The 23,423-nt window shown below is 47.9% G+C and overlaps 1 pseudogene across 1 annotated transcript in view; it reads right to left on the bottom strand.

Moving 5' to 3' along the window:
* Nucleotides 1-23,423, bottom strand: part of LOC144752354 (major histocompatibility complex class I-related protein 1-like) — a 1,183,291-nt pseudogene that overhangs the window by 60,373 nt on the left and 1,099,495 nt on the right. Inside the window, exon 6 of the transcript XR_013594111.1 lies at nucleotides 5,532-5,645. The product of XR_013594111.1 is annotated as a major histocompatibility complex class I-related protein 1-like (transcript). The remainder of the gene's footprint in view (nucleotides 1-5,531; nucleotides 5,646-23,423) is intronic.

Below are 23,423 nucleotides of genomic sequence, written 5' to 3'. Positions count from 1 at the left end.
CTTAGGCGGCTTCCACCATCGGCTCCAAGCCACGCACCCCCTCGCTCAGTCTACTCATATAATAGTCAGTGCTTCTTACCCTTCACGGTCACCACTGTCACACCACGGCTCACAGCATACTCAGTGCTCGGTAGCCTTGCTAAGTCTACTCATATAATACTCAGTGCTTCTTACCCTTCACGGTCACCGCTGTCACACCACAGCTCACAGTATACTCAGTGCTCGGTAGCCTCGCTCAGTCTACTCATATAATACTCAGTGCTTCTTACCCTTCAAGGTCACAGCTGTCACACCACGGCATACGCAATGCTCGGAAGCCTCGCTCAGTCTACACATATAATACTCAGTGCTTCTTACCATTCACGGTCACCGCTGTCACACCATGGCTCACAGTATTCTCAGTGCTCAGTAGCCTCGCTCAGTCTATTCATATAATACTCAGTGCTTCTTACCCTTCAAGGTCACAGCTGTCACACCACGGCATACGCAATGCTCTGTAGCCTCGCTCAGTCTACTCGTATAATACTCAGTGCTTTTTAACCTTCACGGTAACCACTGTCACACCACGGCTTACAGTATACTTAGTGCTCAGTAGCCTCGCTCAGTCTACTCATATAATACTCAGTGCTTCTTACCCTTCAAGGTCACAGCTGTCACACCACGGCATACGCAATGCTCGGTAGCCTCGCTCAGTCTACTCATATAATACTCAGTGCTTCTTACCCTTCAAGGTCACAGCTGTCACACCACGGCATACGCAATGCTCGGAAGCCTCGCTCAGTCTACACATATAATACTCAGTGCTTCTTACCATTCACGGTCACCGCTGTCACACCATGGCTCACAGTATTCTCAGTGCTCAGTAGCCTCGCTCAGTCTACTCATATAATACTCAGTGCTTCTTACCCTTCAAGGTCACAGCTGTCACACCACGGCATACGCAATGCTCTGTAGCCTCGCTCAGTCTACTCGTATAATACTCAGTGCTTTTTAACCTTCACGGTAACCACTGTCACACCACGGCTCACAGTATACTCAGTGCTCGGTAGCCTCGCTCAGTCTACTCGTATAATACTCAGTGCTTTTTAACCTTCACAGTAACCACTGTCACACCATGGCTGACAGTAAATTCTCAGTGCTCAGTAGCCTCGCTCAGTCTACTGATATAATACTCAGTGCTTCTTACCCTTCATGGTCACCGCTCTCACACCACGGCATACTCAGTGCTCGGTAGCCTCGCTCAGTTTATTGATATAATACTCAGTGCTTTGTACCCTTCACGGTCACCGCTGTCACACCACGGCTCAAAGTATACTCAGTGCTTGGTAGATTCGCTCAAGCCACTGATAAACCACTCAGTGCTTTGTACCCTTCACGGTTACGGCTGTCACACCACGGCCCATGGTATACTCAGTGGATGCCACTGATTGCCTACCAGAGCTCATAGTGTACTCAGTGCTTTGTATCCTTGAAGGGTACTGCCATCACACCACCATACACAGCAATATGCACAGTGCTTTGTATCCTCTCTAAATGCACTGTTATGACATGACAGCCCACAGCATATTCAGTTCTTTACAACCTCTCTCATGGCACTGCTATCACAACACAGCACACAGTACCTTGTACATGTTTTGACGCCCTTGGACTGGGTCTTTTGTTGTATTACTCTGCTATCACACCACAGCACACAGTACCTTGAACCCTCTCTCAGGGCACTGCTATCACAACACAGCACACAGTACCTTGTACCCTGTCTCAGGGCTCTTCTATCACACCACAGCACACAGTACTATGTACCCTCTCTCAGGACTCTGCTATCACACCACAGCACACAGTACCATTTACCCTCTCTCAGGGCTCTGCTATCACACCACAGCACACAGTACCTTGTACCCTCTCTCAGGGCACTGCTATCACAACACAGCACACAGTACCTTGTACATTTTTTGACGCCCTTGGACTGGGTCTTTTGTTGTATTACTCTGCTATCACACCACAGCACACAGTACCTTGAACCCTCTCTCAGGGCACTGCTATCACACCACAGCACACAGTACCTTGTACCCTCTCTCAGGGCTTTTCTATCACACCACAGCACACAGTACCTTGTACCCTCTCTCAGGACTCTGCTATCACACCACAGCACACAGTACCATTTACCCTCTCTCAGGGCTCTGCTATCACACCACAGCACACAGTACCTTGTACCCTCTCTCAGGGCACTGCTATCACAACACAGCACACAGTACCTTGTACATTTTTTGACGCCCTTGGACTGGGTCTTTTGTTGTATTACTCTGCTATCACACCACAGCACACAGTACCTTGAACCATCTCTCAGGGCACTGCTATCACACCACAGCACACAGTACCTTGTACCCTCTCTCAGGGCTCTTCTATCACACCACAGCACACAGTACCTTGTACCCTCTCTCAGGACTCTGCTATCACACCACAGCATACAGTACCATTTACCCTCTCTCAGGGCTCTGCTATCACACCACAGCACACAGTACCTTGTACCCTCTCTCAGGGCACTGCTAACACACCACAGCACACAGTACCTTGTACCCTGTCTCAGGGCACTGCTATCACACCACAGCACACAGTACCTTGTACCCTCTCCCAGGGCACTGCTATCACACCACAGCACACAGTACCTTGTACCCTCTCTCAGGGCACTGCTATCACACCACAGCACACAGTACCTTGTACCCTCTCTCAGTGCACTGCTATCACACCACAGCACACAGTACCTTGTACCCTCTCTCAGGGCACTGCTATCACACCACAGCACACAGTACCTTGTACCCTCTCTCAGGGCACTGCTATCACACCACAGCACACAGTACCTTGTACCCTCTCTCAGGGCTCTGCTATCACACCACAGCACACAGTACCTTGTACCTCTCTCAGGGCACTGCTAACACACCACAGCACACATTACCTTGTACCCCCTCTCATGGCACTGCTATCAGCACAGCACACAGAACCTTGTACCCCCTCTCAGGGTTCTGCTATCACACCAGAGCACACAGTACCTTGTACCCTCTCTCAGGGCACTGCTATCACACCACAGCACACAGTACCTTGTACCCTCTCTCAGGGCACTGCTATCACACCACAGCACACAGTACCTTGTACCCTCTCCCAGGGCACTGCTATCACACCACAGCACACAGTACCTTGTACCCTCTCTCAGGGCACTGCTATCACACCACAGCACACAGTACCTTGTACCCTCTCTCATGGCACTGCTATCACACCACAGCACACAGTACCTTGTACCCTCTCTCAGGGCACTGCTATCACACCACAGCACACAGTACCTTGTACCCTCTCTCAGGGCACTGCTATCACACCACAGCACACAGTACCTTGTACCCTCTCTCATGGCTCTGCTATCACACCACAGCACACAGTACCTTGTACCCTCTCTCAGGGCACTGCTATCACACCACAGCACACAGTACCTTGTACCCCCTCCCAGGGCACTGCTATCACACCACAGCACACAGTACCTTGTACCCCCTCCCAGGGCACTGCTATCACACCACAGCACACAGTACCTTGTACCCTCTCTCAGGGCACTGCTATCACACGACAGCACACAGTATCTTGTACCCTCTCTCAGGGCACTGCTATCACACCACAGCACACAGTACCTTGTACCCTCTCTCATGGCACTGCTATCACACCACAGCACACAGTACCTTGTACCCTCTCTCTGGGCACTGCTATCACACCACAGCACACAGTACCTTGTACCCTCTCTCAGGGCTCTGCTATCACACCACAGCACACAGTACCTTGTACCCTCTCTCAGGGCACTGCTAACACACCACAGCACACATTACCTTGTACCCCCTCTCATGGCACTGCTATCAGCACAGCACACAGTACCTTGTACCCTCTATCAGGGCACTGCTATCACACCACAGCACACAGTACCTTGTACCCTCTCTCAGGGCACTGCTAACACACCACAGCACACATTACCTTGTACCCCCTCTCATGGCACTGCTATCAGCACAGCACACAGTACCTTCTACCCTCTCTCAGGGCACTGCTATCACACCACAGCACACAGTACCTTGTACCCTCTCTCAGGGCACTGCTATCACACCACAGCACACAGTACCTTGTACCCTCTCTCAGGGCACTGCTATCACAACACAGCACACAGTACCTTGTACCCTCTCTCAGGGCACTGCTATCACCACATCACACAGTACCTTGTACCCTCTCTCAGGGCTCTGCTATCACACCACAGCACACAGTACCTTGTACCCTCTCTCAGGGCACTGCTAACACACCACAGCACACATTACCTTGTACCCCCTCTCATGGCACTGCTATCAGCACAGCACACAGTACCTTGTACCCTCTCTCAGGGCACTGCTATCATTCCACAGCACCTTGTACCCTCTCTCAGGGCACTGCTATCACACCACAGCACACAGTGCCTTGTACCCTCTCTCAGGGCACTGCTATCACAACACAGCACACAGTACCTTGTACCCTCTCTCAGGGCACTGCTATCACACCACAGCACACAGTACCTTGTACCCTCTCTCAGGGCACTGCTATCACACCACAGCACACAGTACCTTGTACCCTCTCCCAGGGCACTGCTATCACACCACAGCACACAGTACCTTGTACCCTCTCTCAGGGCACTGCTATCACACCACAGCACACAGTACCTTGTACCCTCTCTCTCATGGCACTGCTATCACACCACAGCACACAGTACCTTGTACCCTCTCTCAGGGCACTGCTATCACACCACAGCACACAGTACCTTGTACCCTCTCTCAGGGCTCTGCTATCACACCACAGCACACAGTACCTTGTACCCTCTCTCAGGGCACTGCTAACACACCACAGCACACATTACCTTGTACCCCCTCTCATGGCACTGCTATCAGCACAGCACACAGTACCTTGTACCCTCTATCAGGGCACTGCTATCACACCACAGCACACAGTACCTTGTACCCTCTCTCAGGGCACTGCTAACACACCACAGCACACATTACCTTGTACCCCCTCTCATGGCACTGCTATCAGCACAGCACACAGTACCTTGTACCCTCTCTCAGGGCACTGCTATCACACCACAGTACACAGTATCTTGTACCCTCTCTCAGGGCACTGCTATCACACCACAGCACACAGTACCTTGTACCCTCTCTCAGGGCACTGCTACCGCACCACAGCACACAGTACCTTGTACCCTCTCTCAGGGCACTGCTATCACACCACGGCACACAGTACCTTGTACCCTCTCTCAGGGCACTGCTATCACACCACGGCACACAGTACCTTGTACCCTCTCTCAGGGCACTGCTATCACACCACAAAATACCTGCTCCACCCCCCTCAGAGTAAAGGAGGCAGGTCTCCAAGCATGGATGTGTCCCCACCCCTACTCCAAGAGGCAGATGGTATTCAACCACCCTCCCGCGTATGAATCAAGAAGTGATGGTACCTCCCACTCACAGTATCAAACTGAATCCACTCACCTGTTTTTTTCTTCCTCGAGTAGACAACCCAAACGACAGCAGCGATCAGTCCAACGACCACCAGGGCTCCAATGACACCTCCGATAATGACCCCCATTGGAGGAGATTTCTCTTCTGTGGGACAGAGATGGACAGGAGCAGAGTTACAGGGCAGAAACCACTTCAAAGATATGAAATATGATGCAGTAACACTAACACCTGCCAGGTATGAATATCTCTGTGAGTAAAGGGTCAGAGAGAGCTGTACCCTAAGCTGGGAACAGAGGACTGATCCCACCACAGCCCCAGGTACACTCACTGCTCTGTAACCCTCCCCAATCTTCCCCACTCTCTCCTATTACACTACAGTCCACGGTATACTCACTCCTTTGTAGCCTTCGAAGCGGCACTAGTGTCTCACCACAGCCCATGGTTTACTCCGCACTTTATCCTCTCAGGGCGCTGTTATCACCAGAGCCCACATTATACCCAGACTATCACCCCGTAGCCCATGGTACACTCTGCGCTTTGTCGCTTTCCTCAGGACACTGTGGTACCACCACAGGCCACACATTACTCCCCGCACTGGGCCCTTTCTACACTCTCACACTGAGGCCCCCATCTCCTCCTTCTGACTGGCTCTATCATTAATGGCTGGGCAAGGGCAGCCAGGTAAAGAGTGTCTGGCATAAGGCTGGTTCCCTGTATCATCTGCTGTCTTGGGGTGAGGGCCCCGGAGACAACCTCAAGATAAACAGCGATAAAGCCAAACTGACAACTTTCCTGTAACAATTCCCCAGCGTCGGATTCTTCTCTATTCACATCATTCTGTCATCTAGAGGTTGGTCCAGATATTTCTGCCTCACTAAAACTGTTTTATCTTTTCACCAGGGAGATGAGGGGAGGAGTTAAGCTTTGAATGTAGAAGAGCTACAACCCACAAAAGGAAGGGAAAAGGTTAGCCTGTAAGCATCTGTTCGGAGTGTGCAGTGCTGTAGATTCACGTGCTCTGCATACTCCTACCATCTTGTTTTCGGCTCAGGCGCTTGGAAGTTGTTTATCTTCGAAGAAGGTTTAGAGTCACAAGATTTGCTGTGACTCCACCCTTCGTCCACAATGTGCACGGGCACCGGCTCCATCTTGGATTTTGCTTTTCAGACAGGGGTCGAGAATGTGGACATAGGGACTAATTAAGAGTTTGGTGGTCATTAGATCTCCAAACCCGGACTGGCTCAGCGGTGACGGTACGTCCCGGCGGTCTGACTGCCTTATTCTGATTTTGCTGGTTGGACCGCCGCAACCGCCGGGGACCCGTGATCTCTCAGCGGTGGCGTGTCGGTCAGAGGCCATAATATGGTGCTGCACCGCCAAGCATATTATGAGATTCACCGCCACAGCTTTCATGGTGGTGAGCCCGCCAAGAAAACTGTGGTGGTGAGTGTAGGAAGCCGGCTCTGTATATACTATTCCAAAGTCAGGTATAGCGGGCACAGGATCCCCAAAGGCTTACAGAGGTTAAAGAAGATAATACTTTACTCTCTATTTGTGATAGTGTGGATAAGCAGTAAGGCTTTATCAGAGGGTAGTGTTAGGAATTTATTGTACACACTCCGGCAAGAAAGGATGTCACACACTCAAAGACTGAACTCAGACCAATTGCTTGTATAAAAAATATTTCTTATGCATATTTTCTAGAACCAAGCAGGACTTGGTACAGGTAAGTAGAATTGTACTTTTCAAGACAGATTGGTCAACGAGCAAGCAGGATGAAAATAACTTTTGTTACAGGTTTGTAAAATATTTAAATACAGTTGAAATTGCTCTTGATTACTTTTTAGAGTCATTTTTGGATTACTTTTTCTACTCAGTGTGATATGCCTAGAGGTCACAAGATGACATTTCCTAGATAAAAGGTAAGTAAAACAGTGGAGGGGTTGTCAGAGGAGTAGCCTCTGGAGGTGCCTTTGTAAAAGGAGCGACGGAAAGAACATCTGAGAGCTTGCGATTGCAAGGCTCCCATTGATTTAGCCGTTTCAGTGTCTTTCTTCATCTTTTCTAGAGATGAATCCACTGTAGGTCCGAACAAGTGTTTTTCGTCAAATGGCGGATTAAGGATGGAAGTTTGTACTTCAGGTTTAAAGCCTAAAATGCGTAGCCAAGCATGTCTACGCAGAAGGACACTTGTGTTGATAGCTCAGGAGGTGGTGTCTGCTACGTCTAGAGCGCAACGGAGGGAGGTGTTAGTAATAAGCTTACCCTCCTGTATGAGGTCGTTGGCCTTGGTTTTATATTTGTCCGGAAGGTGTTACAATAGAGTCTCTAGCTCGTCGTAGTGTGCTCTATCATACCTAGCTAACAGAGCTTGAGTGTTGGCGATACGCCATATGTTAGCTGCTTGTGACGCTGTGCGTTTACCAGAAAGAGTTTGGACTCTTTGTTGGGAGATGGAGGGTCCCCTGATGTTTGCGAGTCAGCCCTTTTCCTGGCGTTGGAGACTACTAAGGAGTCCAACGGTATGTGGCCCTTAATGTATGCTGGGTCTGCTGCGGCAGCTTTATATTTCTTCTCTATCCTGGGGTTAATAACCCTAGCCCTAACCGGATCTTTAAACCCTTCCGGTGCATGCGTAATTACTCCTTTGAGCATAGGTAGAATGAAGGTGGACTTTTGTGAAATATCAAAAGTGTTCATAAAAAAATCCTCTTCCACGGGGGGGGGGGGTTTGTGTGTAAGTCAACCCCATGGTATCCTGCAGCTCTGTGAACGAGCTGGTTGAAACCCATGGTATCCTCTGGAGGGGAAGGTCTGGAGGGGTAGATGTCATCTTGTGGTACGTTAGGGAGATCTGGTGGGTTGTAATTGTCCCAGGGGTCTGGGGTAGAAGATGGACTAGGATGCCCTAGTGGCTCATTATCTGCACCCTCCCCTGTGTCATTAGAGGTGTCATCATCGTCCACTGGTGGAGGAGATGGTGTAGGAGAGTGGGGTGGTGGATAAGGTGGAGGAGGAGGTGGAGAAGGGATCCTGAGAGGAGATGTCGCGAAATGTCTCTCTTTTTGGGTGTTGGAGCCGGTATAGGCGTGTCCAGTGGTCTCTTTTTTGAATTGAGGGTCAGCTGACCAGTCTTTGGGTCTTTTAGAAGAGTTTTTTGGGTGGCATCCGGTTTGAAAAGCTCTTCTGCTGGAGGTTGGTCTTTCGGTGCCGATTTTTTTTTCGGTTTCGAATGCTTGTGCGGCACCGACTGCGGAGCGGTTTTGTGCTCTTTAGGCTTGGAACGTGAAGTTTTACAGTCTCTGTAGGAGTCTGCGGAGCCGGTTGTTTTTTCGGCTCCGAGGTCTTTTTCAGCTCCGAAGGTTGAGAGTCTGTAGTCTTCGATATCGACTTTTTGCTCGGTTCCGATTGTTTCTTCGTAGTCGAGGGAGTGGTGCCGGTAGGCTTTGGTGCCGAGTGCAGATCAGAGGCAGTAGTGGGCACTGAGGAGGAGGAGGAAGACAATGGCATCTTTTTGGGTGTTGGGGCTTCGGCAGGCTGACTCGAGTTTGAGTGGCCTAAAGGCTTAGTTATTTACTTCTTTGCCAGCCCCGGAGGCGGGGCGTGAGAAGTACTGTCTCAGTGTGCACCTGGGCCCGAAGGTGAAGGTGTGACTGAAGCCTTTTTAGGTGTTGGGGGAAGGGGGTCAGGGGCGAAGTCAGTACTTACGACCCACTGCCCAGGAGTGATGTCTTTGACGTCGGAGTCATCGGCTTCATAGTCTTCTTCAACCCACTCCTGTTCCGGCACATCAACACCCTCCTGGAAGATGTTGTCGGGAATGGATGTCGACGAGCGAGCCATGCTTTTTTGAGCTCGACGATCTCCAATAGTCTTCTTGGAGCGGAATGAGGTGCAAGCTGGACAGTCTCTGGCCTCGTGCTCCGGTGAAAGGCAGAGGTTACACACCTCATGAAGATCTGTGTGTGGGAACTTCGACCCACATTGAGGACACTTCTTAAATGGAGTCCGTTCCATGAGCCAGATGTAAAGGCCTAGGTAGGCCCAAAGACATTCTTCGACGACCAGAATTGAGGACTTCGAACTTGGAGAGATGCGCGTCGACTAGGGATCGCGATCCAAACAATATCGGAGAAAAGGATGAAGGATTACGCGTCGAAAGTTGAATCAGTAACAGTACTGAACTGGAGTGCGATAAACGCATCTGAGCCCGGTGGCGGAAAAAAAGATGGAGCTGATGCCCATGTGCACTATCATCCAAAGGAGGAGTCACCTATCTCGTGACTTCCAAAGACTTTCAAGACAAAAACAAGTGCAAACATCCGGCCCCAACACAAGATCTATGCATAGTGTGTGATCTGCAGCTCATATCCCTCGAAACATCTTTCTACTACTACATTTATTTTTTTACCATAATCTACTTCCAGTTTTTAATGCTATTTCATAGTCATCGTTATCAGAACCTTCCTCATCTTCTTCCGGTAAAAGCTGTAAGTGTTTTGAAATTCAACGTCCCTCTGCCCCTACGCAATGCTTCAACATAGCCAGTTTGCGCAAGATTGTATATATATATCACCACCAGTGGCCTCTACACAAGCTTGGAATCCTTCCGTCCGATCTTCCCATGGCACTATAGGCTCACCAGGTGCCCCAACGAACTGAGTGGGTGCCATCACACCTTCCATGACGAGCTATAAATTAATTACTTCCTCCAATGTGTAAAGTCAATTGAATGCCACCCACGCTGCCGGATTTGACCCCTTACATCAGGAGCGTCTCCCTTCCGGGCCACCTTATTCTAGAGAGCAGCTCATCCAAGTGGGTCAGCTATACGCAGATAAAGGAATTATTTCCCTAGCTCCTACGTCTCGTCCCCGAGCTGATTTATTATGTGACGACTTTCTGAACTGCGGGTTACTAAACGTTAGGTCCCTGCCTAAACACTGCACGGAGATGCAACTTTTAGTGGAATCTCATGAACTAGACATTCTGTTCATGACAGAAACCTGGACTCAGCCAGATTGCCTGGTCGATCCTGGCTTTGCCTGCCCTGACGGGTTTAAATTTCTCCACTCTCCTATGACTACTGGCAAAGGCGGGGGTGTGGGAGTGATCTTTAGATCCTCCTGCAACATTAAGGTCCTTAACTTAGACTCAACTCTGGGCACTGAGATGTTGGGGCTCTCTATTGTGACTCGCCCTGGGACTACTGTCACTGCCCTAGTCTGCTATCGCCCGCCAGGATCATTCAACCTGTTACAGCAACAAGCGTTAATCACCACCTTGACCAATATCGTCGTATCCCATCAAAAGTTACTTATCATCGGTGACTTTAATCTCTGGCGTAATGGTACACTGGACTCAGCTCTTGGAAACCTTCTTCAAGCCTGTGACAGTTGCGGTCTCTCCCAATTGGTTCTTACAGCCACCCACAAAGCTGGCCACCTATTGGACCTGGTTTTTGCGGGACCAGATTTGGTGGTCATGGGAGACACCTTGCCAATGGACTGGACGGACCATTCCTTAGTTAATTTCTTTCTATACATGAAACTGGATTCACACAAGGCACCGGCCTCAACTAGAGAAATTAAATGTAGAGATTGGAAAGCGCTCTCACGATTACACTCTTCTGGCGAACTGTTCCATCTGGAGTCGCTTTTTGATGTGAACAAAGGTGCGGATGAAAACTATAATTCCTTTTACACCAGTATTTCATTGGTCGTCGACTCGCGAGCTCCTCTAAAAACTCGGATCTTTAGAGGTAGAGACTCTGCTCCATGGTTCAACGACGATCTCAAAACTCTAAAACTGGGTTGTAAACAAGCAGAGAGGAATTGGAGACGCGATTACAATGAATTCTCTAAAGAAATATGGAAAACTAAGATTCTTGCCTATAAAAATCTCATTAAAAGATCTAAAGCTGATTATTACTCCTCTTTGATCTGTAACACCGCCAATAACGCTAGGAGTATCTTTAACATCTTAAATAGCGTTACTAACCCGGACTCGTGCAAGAATGTGATTGTCCCGTCCCAAGATCTCTGTGACAATCTTGCCATATTCTTTAAAGAAAAAATCGACCTGATTCTTAAAGATCTGGACACCCCCCTTGACAGTGACTCTTTCCCTGAAACTGGACCTGTCCCACCGGTTAACCCAGTACCTGACTCGGCTCTGGTTCTGGAAAGGTCACTACTCAGGTTCCTGCCGCTTACTTTTGAAAATCCCTCTAATATAGCAAGAGGGATTGTTTCCGGTTCTCCTTTGGATCCGGTCCCCCCTAAAATTTGGAAGGAATTTGCAAATGAGTTTTTCCCCCACTCCATCTTATCTGCAATCAATCCTTGGTGACCGGTACCGTCCCAGCTCACTGGAAACGGGCGTTAGTCTCCCCCCTGCTAAAAAAACCCTCCTTGGATCCTGAGTGCTCAAAAAACTACCGGCCCATCTCACTGCTGCCATTTCCCGCCAAGATAGTTGAGCGGGTGGTTAGCAACACTCTCTCCACCCACTTGGAACAACTTCTCCTACTTGACGAGGATCAATTCGGCTTTCGGCCGGCCCACGGAACCAAAACAGCCCTCATCACCGCCATGGATGAACTTCAAAGGCGTGCAGACAGAAATCAGGCATCTTTTTTTATCCTGCTCGATATGTCTGCCGCCTTTGACACAGTAAATCATAAGATCTTGCTGAGGCGGTTGTTTGAGGCAGGGGTGAGAGACTCGGCATTGCGTTGGTTCCATTCGTTTCTACAGGACAGGCAGCAGGCGGTTTCTGTGCCTCCTTTTCAATCACCCTTTTCTCCGGTCTTGCATGGAGTGCCTCAGGGCTCTGCCATCAGCCCTATTCTCTTTAATGTATACCTTAGGCCACTAATCTCGCTTATTAAAGGATTCGGCATTCGAATTGTTAATTATGCCGATGACACGCAGATGATTCTCTCCTTGGAAGGAGTGGAGTCCATCTCTGTGGAGGTCCTACATAATTGCCTAAGGAACACGGCAAGCTGGTTAAAGGCAAACTCGCTTCAGTTTAATGCCGGGAAAACGGAAGTGCTTTTCAACGCTGGAACAAGGATCCCTCGACCGTTTCCTAACAATTTCTGGCCCCCGGAATCCGGTTCCACCGTACGGCCTGCGGACTCTGTCCGCAACCTAGGGGTCATGCTGAACCAGGGGCTCAGTATGGACACCCATGTACAGAAAACATCGGCCGGTTGTTTTGCCATTCTTCGCTCACTTAGGAAGGTTCTGCCCCTTTTACCCCCCCTTGCCCGTGCCCAAGTGGTTAGATGAACCATCCTGAGCAGGTTGGACTATTGTAATGCCCTCCTGCTCGGGTCCCCTGAGTATCTACTGGACAGACTCGAAAGGGTCCAATCGGCGGCGGCTAAACTGGCTTTGGGGCTGCCTAGGAGATCTCATGGACCTTCTGCCCTGGCAAAACTACACTGGCTCCCTCTTAGACAGAGGATCCAATTTAAGGCCCTTTGTATAGTTTTTAGGGCTCTCCACGGGTGCGGTCCAGCTCCTCTAAGGTCCAAGTTTGTTTGGTGTACTCCTTCCAGACACCTTCGCTCATCGGATGCCAAACTGGTAGTCGTTCCCAGATTTAGGAAGGTCAGAACTGGTGGTAGATCCTTCCAGGTGACTGCTGCCAGACTCTGGAATACTCTCCCCATCGAGATTAGGGCCACTAATGAACTTTTGCAGTTTAGGAAAAAGGTGAAAACCTGGCTTTTCCCTGGCTAGCCTTTCTTCCCGTGTATTTTGTTGCTTCTGCTTTTATTGGGTTCTGTTAGCGCCAGGATGCCTGCAATGGTGACAGCCGCGCTTTATAAGTTCTTAAAATAAAATAAATAAAATAAATGCACAATAACTAAATAAAGAAAGTAGTCTCCACTGTCACCCACTGGACCCACCACAATAAAATAAAATAACAGCGTTGTCACTTTAGTAAGAAGAACTTTACTGGCACAATTAGACCCAATTGAAGGTAGCAATTACTAAGAGCACATTATAGAAGGCTTGCTCCCATAATATAATCCAGGAGGTAACATTGCAGGAGAACAAAATGCGTTGATCCAGCAACTGCAATTTATTATTCATCCACTGTGGCAGTAATTATGCAAAAGTGAACATTAGAAAGTTATTCCTTAAACCATGTGCGACAGGCCCTTTAAAAAAAATTTAAGGTTGGCTTGTCTTGTTAGTACTAGAGTTGTCTCTAACACGTACTGCACGGAAGGCTGTTTCTTTAAGCTGTGTCTGTCAGCACTTGTTAGGACTACAGTTGTCTCTAACACGTACTGCGTGACAGGCTGTTTCTTTAAGCTGTGTCTGTCAGCGCTTGTCTTGTTAGGACTAGAGTTGTCTCTAACACGTACTGCGCGACTGGTGTTTCTTTAAGCTGTGCCTGTCAACACTTGTCTTGTTAGGACTAGAGTAGTCTCTAACACGTACTGCGCGACAGGCTGTTTCTTTAAGCTGTGCCTGTCGACACTTGTCTTGTTAGGACTAGAGTTGTCTCTAACACGTACTGCGCGACTGGTGTTTCTTTAAGCTGTTCCTGTCAGCGCTTGTCTTGTTAGGACTAGAGTTGTCTCTAACACGTACTGCGCGACAGCCTGTTTCTTTAAGCTGTGCCTGTCAGCGCTTGTCTTGTTAGGACTAGAGTAGTCTCTAACACGTACTGTGCAACAAGCTGTTTCTTTAAGCTGTCTGTCAGCGCTTGTCTTGTTAGGACTAGAGTTGTCTCTAACACGTACTGTGTAACAGGCTGTTTCTTTAAGCTGTGTCTGTCAGCGCGTGTCTTGTTAGACTAGAGTTGTCTCTAACGCGTACTGCGTGACAGGCTGTTTCTTTAAGCTGTGCCTGTCAGCGCTTGTCTTGTTAGGACTAGAGTTGTCTCTAACACGTACTGCGTGACAGGCTGTTTCTTTAAGCTGTGTCTGTCAGTGCTTGTCTTGTTAGGACTAGAGTAGTCTCTAACACGTACTGCGTAACAGGCTGTTTCTTTAAGCTGTGTCTGTCAGCGCGTGTCTTGTTAGGACTAGAGTTGTCTCTAACACGTACTGCGTGACAGGCTGTTTCTTTAAGCTGTGTCTGTCAGCGCGTGTCTTGTTAGGACTAGAGTTGTCTCTAACACGTACTGCGCGACGGCTGTTTCTTTAAGCTGTGTCTGTCTGTGCTTGTCTTGTTATGACTAGAGTTGTCTCTAACACGTACTGCGTGACAGGCTGTTTCTTTAAGCTGTGTCAGTCAGCGCTTGTCTTGTTAACACGTACCGCGCGATAGGCTGTTTCTTTAAGCTGTGCCTGTCAGCGCTTGTCTTGTTAGGACTAGAGTTGTCTCTAACATGTTCTGCGCGACTGGTGTTTCTTTAAGCTGTGCCTGTCAGAGCTCGTATCACAAATATCTCATTCACGCCTGACTTGCCGGGTAACAGGACGAGATTGTGGTTGCTAGGAGACAGGACTTCCTAGTAGGGTCCTTCCTGGATACTGCGTGCACATGCGCATGAGTTCAATGGCTGCGCTTCATGCTTCAGCGGCCTCCACACTTACTGTTATTTAAGGGACAACAAACCACCTTGACCATGGAGCATGGAGTTGTGCATTCTGGGGGTGACCTGATACAGTCAGTTTTATTGTACGCCTTCTTTTACAGATTGGCCCTTTCCTCTATCTCTCCCTTGAAAGGAGAGCCATGCCCGTGAGCTCTGTTGCCAATGTGATGTCACTTGTAATGAGCTCTGGCCCTGTGTTTACTGTGTCTAGGTCTCCGTGACGGATGGCCAGACCTTTATAGGTCTCATTTGAAAATTGAATATTGTTTGACAAAGGCAGTCCCTTCGAGTAGAATTTAGTGAATCTGCTTTATCTTAGTAAGTACATTTTTATTGTGTATAGTTAATTAAAACCTTTACAATATTGTTCGTATAAAAGAAACGACTTGTACTTTAAAATTACAATGGACAAACTAAAGATATGATAGAGCAAGAATTTCGCATATTTCGCGACTTGCTTGAGTCAAGAACCTCGAATAATTTATAATCCTGTAATACAACTCGTATGTTTTACTAATTTCCTGTATTTTGGATATGCATGTATCTTAGTGATGCTTACCTATGTTTTACTAATACGAATAACCCTTGTCTTAATATGGCCGCCGCTTGGGAATTTTCTACTGCGCATGCGTTAGTCACACTCACGTGACGTGACGTAGTTGCAGTTCTGGTGGGAAAATGTGCGCATGCGTATTTGCCTCTAAAATGGCTGTCTGAAAACTCACATGGTGAAGCTTGCGCAGATGCTCTCGTGTTATTGTCTGTTGCACTAATTCATAATAGCATAGTATATTTTTATAGTAAGAAGTATAAGGTAACTACTCATGGTATATAGTACATTCATTTATTTCTATGTTTTAATTTGTTTTCGCTTACTTTTCATGTACCACGGAATGGAGGGTTGATGGGATGCTCGGGAGTCCATATTGAAGTGCATTACTGCGCATGACCCAGGGTGGAAAGTGGCATTGAATGATTGCCAACCAGAAGTGGCAGCCAAGATGTGCCTGGGAAGATGCACCTTCACCCAGCCGGAGAAACAGAATTTGTACTGCATTTGCAACAATTGTATACTCTGCTATTGTATTCTGTAGAATAGGTCATGGGAACCCCAAATCTACTAGGTGGTTCCATAAAATGCAAATACGAGCTTGTAGAAGTTTGTTCTGATTGGTGTGCTGACCTATCCTACTTGGGGACCAATCGAAATTTGGGATTCTGACACCTGCAACATTTGGGGGGTGGTACACTGACCCGAAAACAGTATAACTAGCCTAGTTTTAGCTGGAGAAGTTGTCCGACTTGTCTGAATAGCTGACCTGTCACTGACCCAACGCACTCAATAGGTGACTGAATACAGAGCGCTGCGGAGCACTCTGTCCGAATTTGACCATAGACTCTAAGGTTTTACTAAACCTTAAGTGCTGGCGGAGCACTTTGCTGGGGAGTTCGCTAACCCAATCGGGGTTCTGACTGATAGCTGCAGAGAGGGGGGAGCGCAGGCGTTGCTTCCAAACTGCGGGTGCTGGTCGTGCCTTGGTGGTCCTGTCCTGATCCTAATCTGGTTTTCCTGTCCTGTCCTGGGGTGTCCAATCTGCACCTGCTGTCCCATAGATGACTGTCCTTCCTTGGGGTATTTCCTGTCCTTGACTGATCCGTGGCCAGGGTTGGTCTGCACACCTTTCTAGGTAAATATAGTGCGAAAATTCTCCACTGCATCTTCTATATTTCTGTCTTTGCTTTAATAAAGACATTTCTTTGCATATGTTAATTTTCCATGCTTTCCGCAACCTACTATAAAAGTCAATACAGTATATTTTCCTTAGCATGTTCCTATGTTTCCCTACCTTTTAGAACACATTCTCTCCATACTGTTTATTGAAACATAACTGTGGTATATAAATTTCTCCTGAAATCTGATTTTACGTAAAGATACCAGAACTATAGCGTGTTCCATTTTTTCCCCCTCCTATGGATGTATAGGATTTCCAATCCTTACCTTGCAGTATTTTCCCAAACCAGTAAAGTCTAGTTCGTAATCCCTTTTTCTAAAAATCTATTTAGTAGATCGCATTGTTATAACTTTCTTATAAGACTCAAAAATGGTTGCCCTGACACTGTTTCTCTATGGTTATGTTCTTTTCGTTATCTTGATTATTGATTGCCTTCTAACTGTAAACTTGATGATTTCCGAATCTGATTTCTAGATAAACTTTTAAAACTTCCCAGTTGTCTGTGATCATTTAATGCAAAGGAATATAAGTTGGGTTTGGTATTTTGCCTGCTTTCCTTTTACAACTAGCTCCCTGATCCATTGTGGATCTTAGGTACCTGTAACGGTGGATTGGTAAGTCAGGTACAATAGAAATCAATAGGAAGGAACCAGGGTTGCTGGTAGAAAAATTGGTTGGTCACCCGATTAATGTATGTGATAAATTGGAAAAATATGGGCCTGGTACGTGTATGGTGAAAATTGTTGGCCGGGTGACCTGCGATCTCTATCAGTAATTTTCTGGTAGCAGAGGTATGGTTAGGGACTAGTTAAAGTTAGGTAGGACTAGTTAAGCTAGATAGGTCGGATGCTGCTAAAATGTTATGATCACATTTTAATGCTGCCACGAGGGAAACAGTTTGTGTGAATTGATCACTCACGTGAAATGTTTGCTTTGAAAAATTATGAAATGTTTTAAATTGTTTTTCTTATTATTGTACTGATATGTGTATTAACCCACTTGTTAGTAAAGTGTTTATATGTTTGTTTGGAATCCCCGGGGAATTGAATAGCGAGTGATGAAGAGAATCCACTTCGCGTTGAGGTCACTGGCCTAAGGAAGGTTAGTGCAGGTTAGGCAGAACTTGAAGCACTAACTAGGGTTTTTCTGAATGTTTGTTTGAATAAATGATAGCGACGCGGTCACTGGCAAAACTTCTATTGTGAGAAAAACCTAGTAAGGGTCACATCGGAAGGAGTAGCAGGATCATCGGAGCTTGGGTGATAGCAAAGGGGTTCGCTAGCGAAACTGTAGGCTCTGTATATATCCCGAAAAGAAGTGGATGAGTCAAAGAAGTAGCAGGTTCCCTAATGCTTGCGTGAAGGGTAGGCAGAAGAGATCTATCCGTAGTGAGTGAAAAGTAAATGGAAGTAGTTTACTTGCAGTGAAACAAATTTTTGCTGTCTAGACACTTGGGTACAGTGGCGAATGTGTATTCATTGTCAAATAACAAAGCACTTGCACTTTTAGAGAGAAATTAAGTTTCCGTTACCTTGTGAGGGAGGGAGTCAGTTGCGGAGCTGCTCTGACGTCACTCTGTGCCGCGCTGGGATTGGTAGACTCAACGGGTGTGTAGCGGAGCTGGAATTGTAAAGGAGGGATGAGTGCCAAAGCGTGAGAACCTGTCTCGCGAAAGGCCACGCACCCATTGGTCGAGATTATTTGAAACCGTGCACTTCATTGGTTGCACGAAAATAAAAAAACGCACTTGGATTGGAAGTAATTTGTAAACGAAAGTCACTAGAGGAAATCGTATGTGGCACTCGTATAGACCGCATACTAGACCTGATCCACGATATTTAGGGTTCGAGAACGATCAGTGGAAAGGGCATAAAACCGACATTATGTACGGAAATAAGAGAAAACTATCCCTTGTAAACAAAGTAAAGAATTATTTCAAGAAGGACAAGCCGATTAAAACCAGAGAAGGTGTTGTCATTCCGCCACCTAATACTCCCGCCTCTTTCTTGATGTTTGATAAAGGGTACCACTCGTGTGTATGGTTGGAAAACTGGGCGGAGTACACCAAGGATGACGGAATTTTGGCTTTTCCGTTAGAAGGTACATTTAATGGCAGAATTCTATTTAATTTGCGAACCCGAATGAATGACTTACATCCCAGACCTAGATTAACGCAGTGGAATGGGAGATCGAAGCTTTTGAGAGAGACAAGCCCCGAATGGATAAAGGGTTAACACAATTTTATCCAAAACTAAAACAAGAGACCCGTGATAAAAAGATGAAACAATGGAGACAAAATATGATTGTAGAAGGGCTGTTCCCAATGATGTCAATGGGTGGTCCTCCTGCAGGAGAGAAGAGAACAGAAAAATGCAAACATTGGGTGCCCATTGGGGAGTCGGATGATGAATTTTTAGATGACATATTTATGAGAAGTCCGCCTCCTTATAATGAAGGACACCGACCCTCTAGTGAAGGGGATAATTCTCGGAGACCTCCTCCCCGGGAAGAGGCCAGATCCGTAAGTGTAGGAGAGAGTCGTCAAATACCTCCGTATAATGAGGGTTTGGGACCTCTAGGTGCTAGAGATAGCTGTCAAAGAGCACCATTTTGTGGGGAGTCAAGATATTCAAGAGAAAGAGACTTCTGCTCTAGACCTCCCTACGAGGGTGAGGCAAGGCCTTCAACGTCAGGAATTCCGTTCTCAAGACCCCCGTCTGAGGAAGAACCAAGATCCCTAGGCACAGGAAGCTTGTTCCCAAAACCTAATTACGGGGAAGGACCAAGTGAGACACATCCCACTGCCCTGAGTTATGCCCCAACTTTGACCCCGCAGGTATTACATGACAATTCTTTGGACAGGATATTGGAGGACAGGGAACGAGAGGCTCTAGCTAAGCAGAGAACCGAAATAATTCAGAAAATCTCCCAGTTAAATACAAGTCCTGAAGCCTTGACAATCCCGGTAACTATTGGACCCGTGGTTCCGCTGTATGGTGATAGACAGGGAAGTCCAAAGACTCCAGTTATTACTCCAGTTGTAGTTCAGCCAAGACCGGAGCCCTTAATTGTGGATGACCAGACCAGTGAATGTGAGTCCGAGGTCTCGCTAATGGATCTGCCCATTAAGGGTGCAGGAAAAAGGTTACAGAAAAGACATAATCCTTTCAACACGAGGGAGATTCAAATGGAATCGACTTGGGGTACCAAGAGTGTCACATTGGTGACTCCTGAAGAAATTGAAAGGTGGAGTCGAGAGTTAGAAAAACAAACTCCTCAGTCGAAACCTTTAGATATTTTCAAGCTTAGAATAGAAATGGAAGAGCTAATGGCAGGAAATGTAGGTTTAGACAGATTAAATACCTATTCTGAAGAAGAGTTGTTGTTTATTGGCAAGAGTTTTACCCGAAACACCAGAATGCTCCATGAAAAATTAACAGACACTGCAGCTAGTATGGGAATCGATATTTCAAAATCAAAGCCACTGCAGAAACCCTATAGAGCTGATTTTTCAGACAAAGATCTGGAAAATATGAACGTATCAGGGAAAAAGGCGCAGGTTAAAGAATTATTGACAGTGTTGCAAAAATGGGGAGACGTAGAAAAGTGGAAAGCCAGATGGGCAAAGAAGAAAGATGAGGCCAGATCTAAACAGACGATTTCTGAGTTCGTTCTAAAGGAAGCTGACAAACCTGAGCAGTTATACCCTATGCGTGAAGTGCCAGGTGGAAAATACGTGCACGTTCCATGGTCCAGACAGGATATTGTGTCCTTTACCAATGACTTTCCAAAATTACGAGAAAAGCCTGTGGACTGGTACAGGCAGGTGGAAAGGTTTGTAAAGGTGCAAAAGTGCTTGTGGAAAGACCTGGATGGGTTTTTCGACATTGTGGTTCCTGTGGATTTATGGACCGAATGCAAGGTTGCCCTTGATTGGCCCAGCAAAGAGTATGACAGGGACCCTGTAACCGGTGCTCCCTCTGATGAGGTAATGAGAAAATATGACCAGGTCATGTTACATCTGAAAATGAAGGTGCCTGCAAAGGAAACTGATTGGACCAAAATAGATAGAACTACGCAGGAAAGGGATGAGTCTGTGCACTCCTTTTATGAGAGACTGTTACAGGTGTTCAAAACTTACAGTGGAATAGATAACATCGAGATGAAGGACATGACCCACTTCATTTACAGGTTTGTAAACGGTTTAAGACCCAAAATTTGCCAGTGGATCAAAGACAATAAGATTTGTTGGCAGTCTAAGAAAATGGATGAGGTCCTACGGTATGTGTAGGAAGGTGGCTACCTGACTATGGTTACCCCAGATTTTTTGCCTGTGTTTAGCTGGTTTTTTGACTTAGTTGACCTGGTTCCCTGCTAATCAGGGCCCCAGGCCATCTGCTCTCTCTGTAAAATGGATTCCATGTACCCTAGGTACATACCACAATTGGAAATGGACTCCTTGTCAGCCCCTGTATAATGCACTATAGGTGCCCAGGGCATAGGGGCCACCAAGGCCTACCAGGGGCTGCAGCATATCTTTTGCCACCCCTGGCTGGTTCTTAAATTGACACAACTGGCTGATCACTCAGCTGGGGTAAGGTGGTGTAATCACCCCTTGCTTAGATATAGTATACCTATATCTAAACCTATATCTGGACACATATTAACCTGTGAGCCACTCCTATGGAAGGCCTCATCAATCCTGGAGGCAGAGTGCGTGGTTTCATGTGAGATGGAGCTCTAGCATGAGCTGAGCCTGTCTGCAGCTGTCGGGAACAACTCCCTAAGCTGTTTCAGGATAACGCCATACCATATACTCTTAAGTGCCTTATAATCCTCGCGGTTATATAGCATCTTTGGTTTGGCTTTATGAAAACATGTCGTGTAAGGTGTCATACGATTTGGAATACTATCCCCTCGCCAGTTCTGGTGACGGGGATAGCATTCCACCCCTCTAGAGGGGCAAGACATGTTACTTTACTTAAATGCGGTTAATTTCTAAAAGGGCCTTAGATCCACAAAATGGATGCCTCTGCCACAGACACGGGTCTGGCCCCCTGCAGCTGACCGAAACTCAGCCAAATGGGGCCTGGACAAAGGGTTTCCTGTCGCAGGGGGGTTTTACCACCCTCCAGACAGGAGATAGTGGATTGTAGCAGGGAGGTCGGAAAGAAACCAGACACTGCTTGGGGCGCACAAGGCTGCCCCTTGCATAATCCGGCCAAACCGGTTCTGGGGCACTCCAGCCCGCGTGCCAGGGCGGCCTGGATCAAAGGAAAGGGGTGTATCCACCCCCTTCCTGGGTCCCACCCATAGGAGGGGACCTAGCAGGTAATCACGCCCCCCAGATTCGAATAAGAGTGGGAGCAGTGCCAATGCACTTTAGATTTCCTGACGAAACATAACAAACGAAACTCTGGACCCTTGGACCTCCTACTCAACGTGGAAGCCCGAAGAATCTCCCTTGTGGTCAAGGAGTGACCACCCTGTGTAAACAGGCACCATCCAGCCCTCGACGTCTACTTTGTCGCAGTTCCTGCCGGAACTCGAGCGACTGAGATCAACGAGATCAAGCTTGCCTGCCTTCCTACAGCCCGATCCACAGTCCCTGCAGAGCTGAGACCCGTGGAGGCGACCGGAAGCGTAGGGTACGCCATCTTGAATTGACCACGAGACGCTGACCGTGCAGCCCATGAGTGACCCTCGAAGCTGTACACCGGGGTTTGAGAAGCCCCAACCCTGAGCCACTCTTGCAACGAAGTTCAGCCCTCCACACTCGACGAGTGCTGCGTGGGGCCCTTCTGCTCCATTTGGCTCAACGCGTTGGCCCGGTCACTTGCCAGCCGGCTAGTGGTCCCTGTGCCGACGAAACTACAAATACGACTTGTGAATCTGGTTGCTTCAGATCTACACCCGCTCCCCTGAAAACGAGCCCCCACTCTGACCTTCCCAGTTCGAGTGAGAAGCAATCTCCCGGTTCCGCGTGGATTGCTTTTGCCAAGTGTTGTTTGCTCCAATCTTGAAGCCGACAGCGCCGACGGCGAGAGCCTGCGTGGGACAGATCGTGACCCGCTCCTGGACGTCGCAGATGCCCCAGAGCCCACGTGACAGCGGAGAGAAGCTCCTCGACGACCACCTGATTGCGCCCGACATTGCCTGGTTCCGTCCTGGTTCCACCCTGGTCACTGCTGAGTGACCCAGACTCTGTCCCCTCTGCTTTCAGGTACTTTTCGACTTGAGTCCACCCTTGGACTCCACCGGACACTTCTCTTTCACCCCGCCTGCAGCCCTTTCAGCTTCAAGCACCAAGAGCCTGCGTGACGAAACCCGACTCAACTTCAACCCTGTGCACCCGCTTCCTGTGGGTGAGGTAACTTTGCTCCGCCGGTGTTCCCACACTGGTACACATCTCTAGGGTCTGTGTCTTAAGTTTTGTTCCTCTAGGTTCAGCGGAAGTGTCCTTAAACTTTACAACTTTTACGCACCATTGGTTAACATTGGTGCACGCGTGCGCTTTCCGCACTGCACCCGAATCCCGTGGGCCATTCCCGACTTCAGCATTGCTTGTCCCGACTGCTCCCAGCGATTCTCTAGGCCCTAGGCCTAACCACTGTTCGAT

The sequence above is a fragment of the Lissotriton helveticus genome, chromosome 5_1, assembly GCF_964261635.1.
Source record: "Lissotriton helveticus chromosome 5_1, aLisHel1.1, whole genome shotgun sequence".
Taxonomy (NCBI): Eukaryota; Metazoa; Chordata; class Amphibia; order Caudata; family Salamandridae; genus Lissotriton; species Lissotriton helveticus.
Note: the sequence above shows the minus strand (reverse complement) of the source record. Positions and strands in the feature narration are given on the sequence as shown.